Raw genomic sequence first — 7,565 nt, 5'->3', positions numbered from 1 at the left:
GCCCCTATTTGATGTCTTAAACACGAATTTGCATGTTAACTAAGCTACACAACAAGTTAGGATAGATTACTTACTAGTTTGGGGCTCGGAATGGGTGTTTTTGGCTCAAAAACAAGTTGTAGAGAGAGAGTGGAAAGAGTGTGAATGGAGTCCACTCCCCCTTTCATTGGGGTTGAGCTTGTGGCTCAGTGGAAATCTACCCGATACTAACGTTAAACGGGGCTTTTGGTCGCACCCGATTAAATGGTCGTATTTTGACTTGGTTGAAACTAAAACTTTTCTAGGGATAAATAAGGGTGTTTCTAATTTTTTTCAACACTTACCAAGTCATTATAAAATTCCCAAATTAATTAGCCAGCCGAAAAGGTTAATGGACAGTTTAATAAAACGAGGCTTATTAACGGAAGGAGGGGTTAAAAATGACGGAATAAATTTCGGGTTGTCACATCATCCCCCTGTTAGAGGGAACTTCGTCCCGAAATTCAGGTTTAGGCAGGGAAGTAATCATAAACAATCGGGTAGAGGTATGAGGTTACTTCCTATTCGGTTGGTCCTCGCACTCCCAAGTGAACTTTGGCCTATGCTTGGCGTTTTAACAACCTTCACTTACAGGATGCGGATTTTGATTCGTGCAGTTAGCGATTCGTACTAGTTCGTCTATGAAGTTAGGGTTCCCAATGGTTTCTATCAAGATGAGTGGGATACAAAGAGTGACGTCAGGCAAACACTTATCAAGTCTATGAAGTGGATTGATTTGGGGTGACACTTGTGGAATTTTCCGAAAGTAGTAGTGGTCTGACGAGGGGTTGGACCAATTTTTGTAAAGAATCTCGGATGGTCCTAAGCTCTCGGAAGGGTAGAGCTTTTCAGTAATTAGAACACAGTGTACTTCTATAGAGAGATCATCACTGGCGTGATCACCATTCCGAAGTTCCAACGTTCTCTCGTATTGGGAGTGTAGTCTTTCTGGTTGGTTGTTAGAAAGCTCGGGTTGTCTTTGGATTTGTATTTCCTGTCAATTGGCTTTCAGAGGTTTTCTAGATCATCGGAGGGATTGCATGTCTACGGGTATCTGTTTGCTACAGGGGTCTATCTCAACCTAGTGCGAAACGAATCTACACTTCTTGTTCTTGAGATGTTTCTAACGGAAAATCTTCGGGTCGGGGAGATAGGGTTTCACCATACGAGTGCTTAGAAAGTTTTTAAACTTTACATTATCATCTAGTTAGCACTTTCACAATATGATCCTTAACGAGAAAGGGTCATGCTCTTACTTGCCTTGCTGTTTCATGAACATCAGCCTCTGCTCAAGGCTAACTTAATCCTTAGAGATTTTCTGAAGTGTTGGACTATCTCGGGAGGTGGTTCTACTATTTCTTTGTGAGATAGTATTCTTGGAACACATATTAGTCCAATGAATCTATATTACATACCCTATTCTCTTCGGGATCTGGGTTATAAGGCTTAACACAACCTACTTTCGCACTTTAATCAAGTATTCTTAGCTGCAGAGGTTATCCTGTGGTTCTTGGTATCCTAGTGTTCACTACGGAGAATGCAGTCTATCGTCTACAGGGCGACGGTCACTTCTTCCACGTAAGGGGGCGAAGTGTCCTAGGCACTACTTGTCAGTAACAAGGAGGACGAAGTGCCTGAGTAGTGCGAGCATCTTCTGCAATTACTCTTCTGGGGGTTCTGAGTGTTCTTGATTTAGGTTAAGTCTAGAAGTATAGGGTTTCGTTACTTGGAACTTCAAATCTTCTCATCCATTCTTCTCAGAGTTTATCTCATCGCAGCTTCCGGATTTCCGGGATATTCGCTGAGATGCTTAATTCATGGGATTAAGCGTGAATGGATGGTCGTAGTCAATGTCCTTGACTCTTACGACTCAGATTTCTTTACCAACTGAGGGTGTTAGTTACTATGTTGGCTTAACCGGGATGACGACAAATTTCGGATTTGTGGTCATTATAGTAGCTCAACTCGCAGTGGTTCTCTTGACTCTAGTTCCTATTCTATGGGATAGGATGAAGGGTTTTACTATGAGGTTCGTGGTAGAGCTCATACTTGGCTTAACCACTAATACTGGGTGTATGCAAGCCGTGTATAGTTGAGGTCGGCCGGATGTTCAGTTGTGTGACTCCACCCCAGACCCACAACCCAATGATGAACAGGGAGTAGGGAGGAAGCACACATCTTAAATCTTTTTGATATCAATTATATACCACCCTTACGCATATATTCAGTCATAGTAGTTAGTCCCATGAGTTCTATCCTCTTGATTGACGAACCTGATTGCGAGGTGAGAAGGGTCTTTCTGGGGGAACTACGGAGTATGCTTCAGGTGGTTATCGTCTTCTGGAATACCTACAGTGTCTTTCTCTTTGGTTTCTATCTGTCTAAGAAGGGTTGGTTAACAACGCGCGGTACCCTTCTCCTGGGTACTTCGGAAGGTTTAAGATAAGAGGGACGACTGACGGATCGGATTAGGTTTTATTATTTTTAGGTTCAGAAGAACCTTTATTTACCGAATTGGCTACGGTGAAAGTTCTTTTTACACAGCACTAAGGATTTACACATGGTTGCACGAAGTCGAACCATGATTGATAGAGGCGTCGAAATTGGCATACGTCGACATGATATAGAATGAGGATCGATAGGGCCATGTGCCGAACGGGCACACAAGTTCTAGGCATCTCGGGTTTTGTCCCGTGTATCACTGTCGTGGATACTTGGACCGATATAGTTGACGCGGAACTGTAGAGGGTCTTGAGTGTTTCTGAATAGGGTACCTTTCATGAATGGATTCTCACGAGGCCTTTCTATAATCGCCTAACATATACTAGTCATGTATAATTAAGGTGGAGAGGACTGTTGACTGAGCGACTCCGCCCTAAATCCACAACCAAACGAGAAACAGGAAATGAGGTGGCATTCACTCACTCTAGGTCTATCCATCTCAATTATACATGGCCGTAATGTATATATCTAGCCATGATAGTTTTACCTGATGAAATTCTAAATTTTATAATAGTGTTGCGACTTTCGCCTTAATGGGGAAGTATTTTCATTTAGAATTAGCCTTTTAATGTTTTCGGTTAGTTATTTGAGATTGAGAGGCGTACCAAAAATCTACCAGGTTCCTTGATGCTTCTCCCGAGGCATTAGAGTTAGACTTCTCCTGGGTCCTCGTCGTTTCCTTCAGTTGGGCAGTCCTTTTTGAAGTGTCGAATTTTACCACATAGGTGGTATACTAGATTGGTCGTCACATTGGTGGTTGATGTAATAAACTTGTAACATCCCGAAATATCAAGAGTAGAGTTGAAGGGCTAAAAGAGTAAGTTGTGAAAGAGTGACTCGGCGAGTCCATGGATGGACTCGGCGAGTAGAGTCGCGACTGGGTCGCGTGCTAAGTAGCCGACTCGGCGAGTCAGTGAGGAGGACTCGACGAGTAGGCGCTGATTGAAGAAAACCCTAATTCTCGGGGTTGAGCCCTATATAAAGAACATTATGTTTTCCTCCCAGCCTCCTTATCACCCCCTTGAGCTCCAGAAAACCCTAAATCGCGGAGAAGCACCATTGTTGAGTGGATTGGAGCTTGGAGAAGTAATTGTTGAAGGAATTTTGGGAGATTGAAGGCTTGGAGCAAGGGGCTCTGCTTGGATTCGAATTACATTGCAGTTGGGGCATCTCTTGGAGGTAATATCTCGTTCTTGGGTTGTTATTATGTGTTTCTTCATTTTGGGGTTTGTGGGAACTTGTCTATGGATGTAATGGAAGTCTAGAGGTTAGATCTGAGGTTGCTACCTCAGATCTAGAAGGGAGAAGAATCAGAGAGCATGAAAGTCCCTGTGTTGGAGTGTTTAGTGAAGCTTTCATGTCCCAAACCCTAGCCCAATGTGCAAATGGCCTAGATCTCTTTGGATTCACGAAAAGTTTGCCACTTTACGTGATGGATGAGTGGTAGGAGGCTAGATCTATGTTTTGGAGCAATTGCATGGCCTGGAATGCTTCTGAAGGGATTCAGACCGGTGGTACTCGGCGAGTCACATGGGTGTACTCGACGAGTTAGATGAAGATGGCCTGGAACTCGGCGAGTTGTATGAACAACTCGGCGAGTAGGTTGATGATAGTCTTGGACTCGGCGAGTCTGTTCTTGGACTCGGCGAGTCTTGTCGAAGAGTCCCGATATTCCCTGGTTGAGTCGAGAATCGGTGAGTCAAGGGATGACTCGGTGAGTTGTGTGCGAAGTGGACTCAGAGTTGTTGGACTCGGCGAGTCTCGGAGTGACTCGGCGAGTTAGGTCGCGGATTGAGTGAAGTTTTGATTATAGAAACTCGGCGAGTCATAGAGTTGACTCGGCGAGTAGGGTCAGTCAGGGGTTGACTTTGACTGAGGACTTTGATTTTGACCAAGGGTTGACCGTTGACTTTTAGGGTTTGGTCAGCGATGTGGCCTTTGGGCCAAGAGAGGGGTAAAATAGTCTTTTACCCTTAAGAGGGTGCATTGAGAGGATTGATTCTAGACTCGAGAGTTATAGTCATGAGAGTTTTGCCTTACGTGTTAGGCGGTGGCGAGTTCGAGATCCGAGTACGGAGATATCTGCTTTTGCTTGCCAGGTGAGTCTTCTCACTATACTTTACCTTGAGTAGGTAACCAGAGTTATGTGACAGAGTATTTGTATGCTATGTATGTTATGTGTTGTACTGCATTATTTCTATGTGATTTATGCTGTGCATGTTTGTAGAGTTGGAACCGAAGGGTTCCTAGAGTTAGAACCGGAAGGTTCACAGAGTTAGAACCTGAGGGTTCACAGAGTTTGGGTGCACGGACCCATAGAGCTATAGCCTCGAGTGGCTTATATGTGTTATATGTGTGGTATTTTGGGGAACTCACTAAGCTTCGTGCTTACAGTGTTTTGTGTTATGTTGTTTTCAGGTTTCTTTCAGTATCGCGGATTGAGTGAAGTTTTGATTATAGAAACTCGGCGAGTCATAGAGTTGACTCGGCGAGTAGGGTCAGTCAGGGGTTGACTTTGACTGAGGACTTTGATTTTGACCAAGGGTTGACCGTTGACTTTTAGGGTTTGGTCAGCGATGTGGCCTTTGGGCCAAGAGAGGGGTAAAATAGTCTTTTACCCTTAAGAGGGTGCATTGAGAGGATTGATTCTAGACTCGAGAGTTATAGTCATGAGAGTTTTGCCTTACGTGTTAGGCGGTGGCGAGTTCGAGATCCGAGTACGGAGATATCTGCTTTTGCTTGCCAGGTGAGTCTTCTCACTATACTTTACCTTGAGTAGGTAACCAGAGTTATGTGACAGAGTATTTGTATGCTATGTATGTTATGTGTTGTACTGCATTATTTCTATGTGATTTATGCTGTGCATGTTTGTAGAGTTGGAACCGAAGGGTTCCTAGAGTTAGAACCGGAAGGTTCACAGAGTTAGAACCTGAGGGTTCACAGAGTTTGGGTGCACGGACCCATAGAGCTATAGCCTCGAGTGGCTTATATGTGTTATATGTGTGGTATTTTGGGGAACTCACTAAGCTTCGTGCTTACAGTGTTTTGTGTTATGTTGTTTTCAGGTTTCTTTCAGTATCACGGGACGGCACCGGCTTGATTGTACACACCAGGGAAAGAGTTATGTTTTGGAGGATCCTGGTTTTCTATGCAAGTGAAAATGGAGTTATGTTTTGTAATCCGATTATGAATGAGATTCTAAACAAGTGTTTCTAAGAATAAAATGATTATTTTAAATGAAAAATTGTTTTGAAATTTACGGTGTTACAAGTTGGTATCAGAGCCTTGGTTTGAGGGATTCGGATGCGCCTTCGGGTAAATCTGGACTCAAACTGAGGAAGTAAGAAAAGTTTTTAAAGAAATAATTTTCTAAAAGTGAATAAGAGTCAAAGAAAAAGCAAGAAAGAGCAGTGTGTACAATCAGCCAGAGCCCGAACGGTGATTTCCCAAAATACCCTTACTTTTGTGTTATGAGATATTTATGATGCACTTTATGAGAGATTATTGCATGCTAGAGACAGGCTAGGTATTCCATATATTAGGACTAGAGTGGCCTGATTTGTGATGCCTTAGCCTAGGAATTTCTGTGATATGCGATGTGCTTTTGAGTATGTGATGAGTGAGAATATTTGATTGGAATCCTTTAGGGGATTTGAGTAGAGGAGTAATCTAGGGGAGATACCTAGATGAGTAATGTGGTATTTGGAGAAAGAATAGTTAGAGCCCGCGAGGGGAAGAGTTGCAGAGTTCGGTGGTACTTCCGAGGATGAGCAGAGCAAGCGGAGTTATCACCCAGAGTGAGTCATATAAATTCTTCGATGCTCGAATGCTGCTTGCTTCGTGCTTTGTGGAACTCTCGATGATGGGAGTCAGCTACCAAGCGAATATGACGATATTCAGGAGGTAGATGGCTGGCATCATTAGGAGCTCTTCAGCAGCTGATGGCAGAGAAGTGTGGGAATCTAAGAAGAGCCTAGGGAGTAACCTTAGCCAGATGAGTGCACTGGCAGGGTAGAGAATTTCGCTGGGGAGCGAGCGCGCGATGGAATTGGTGAACGAGAAGGTCGAGCAGCTACTTAGGAGCTCCGGGATAGTCCGTGTGGAAAGTATGGGTAGATGTGGAAGGTAGTATGGGCCCGTACTACTGAAAGCAGATGACCCATACTTGATACAGGGAGTATTCTGAAGATTCTAATGAGCGCATTAAGGAGTGATGTATGGTTCGAGTACCATACATCAGAGCAGATTGAGGAGTGATGATATGGTTGAGTACCATACGTCGGAGCAGATTGAGGAGTGATGATATGGTTGAGTACCATACATCGGAGCAGATTGAGGAGTGATGATATGGTTGAGTACCATACATCGGAGCAGATTGAGGAGTGATGTTATGGTTCGAGTATCATACATCGGAGCAGATGGAGGAGTGATGCTATGGTTCGGGTACCATACACCGGAGCATATTGAGAAGAGATGTCATGGGATGAGTACCATGGTTCGTAGTGAATGATGCTTGTGATTCTCTGGTTATCCGATCACGATTGATGAGGTAGAGATTGGACGCTATGGGTTTTAGGCCTGTAGGCCATGATTGAATTTGGAGAGGCGTCCCTCGAGAGGGAAGGCGAGAGCCTATCAGAGTATTTTGGTAAGGAGTTAGAGGGAGAGGAGAATTTCGGTCTGAGCTGGGCAATCAGTCGATAGAGGAGAGGTCACCTTCTATGTGAGTGGTGCTATTTATGTTCGTGTGCAGAACATGAAAGGCCTGATGTTTTAGTTTTGGGTTTGGGGGTAAACCCTGCAGGTCGTTATTGATGATGATTTCTTCCAGAGTATCAGGTAGCATGTGTGTCGCGAGGCGGTGACTTATCATGAGCAGATAGTCAGTTGGGACTGAGATAGTCGAGGACCACACTACACCTATTTGAGCATAGTAGGATGTATTATAGTGGTATCAGTGGGGAGTTCAGTCGAGTTTAACAGTGCGGAGAGTTTTCTATCTATGTTGGGTATTGAATATGGGAGTGGGTCCCTGTTCTTGGGAT

The sequence above is a fragment of the Lactuca sativa genome, chromosome 1, assembly GCF_002870075.4.
Source record: "Lactuca sativa cultivar Salinas chromosome 1, Lsat_Salinas_v11, whole genome shotgun sequence".
In the NCBI taxonomy this organism is placed as follows: domain Eukaryota; kingdom Viridiplantae; phylum Streptophyta; class Magnoliopsida; order Asterales; family Asteraceae; genus Lactuca; species Lactuca sativa.
The sequence above is the reverse complement of the archived record's forward strand: the minus strand, read 5'-3'. Positions refer to the sequence as shown.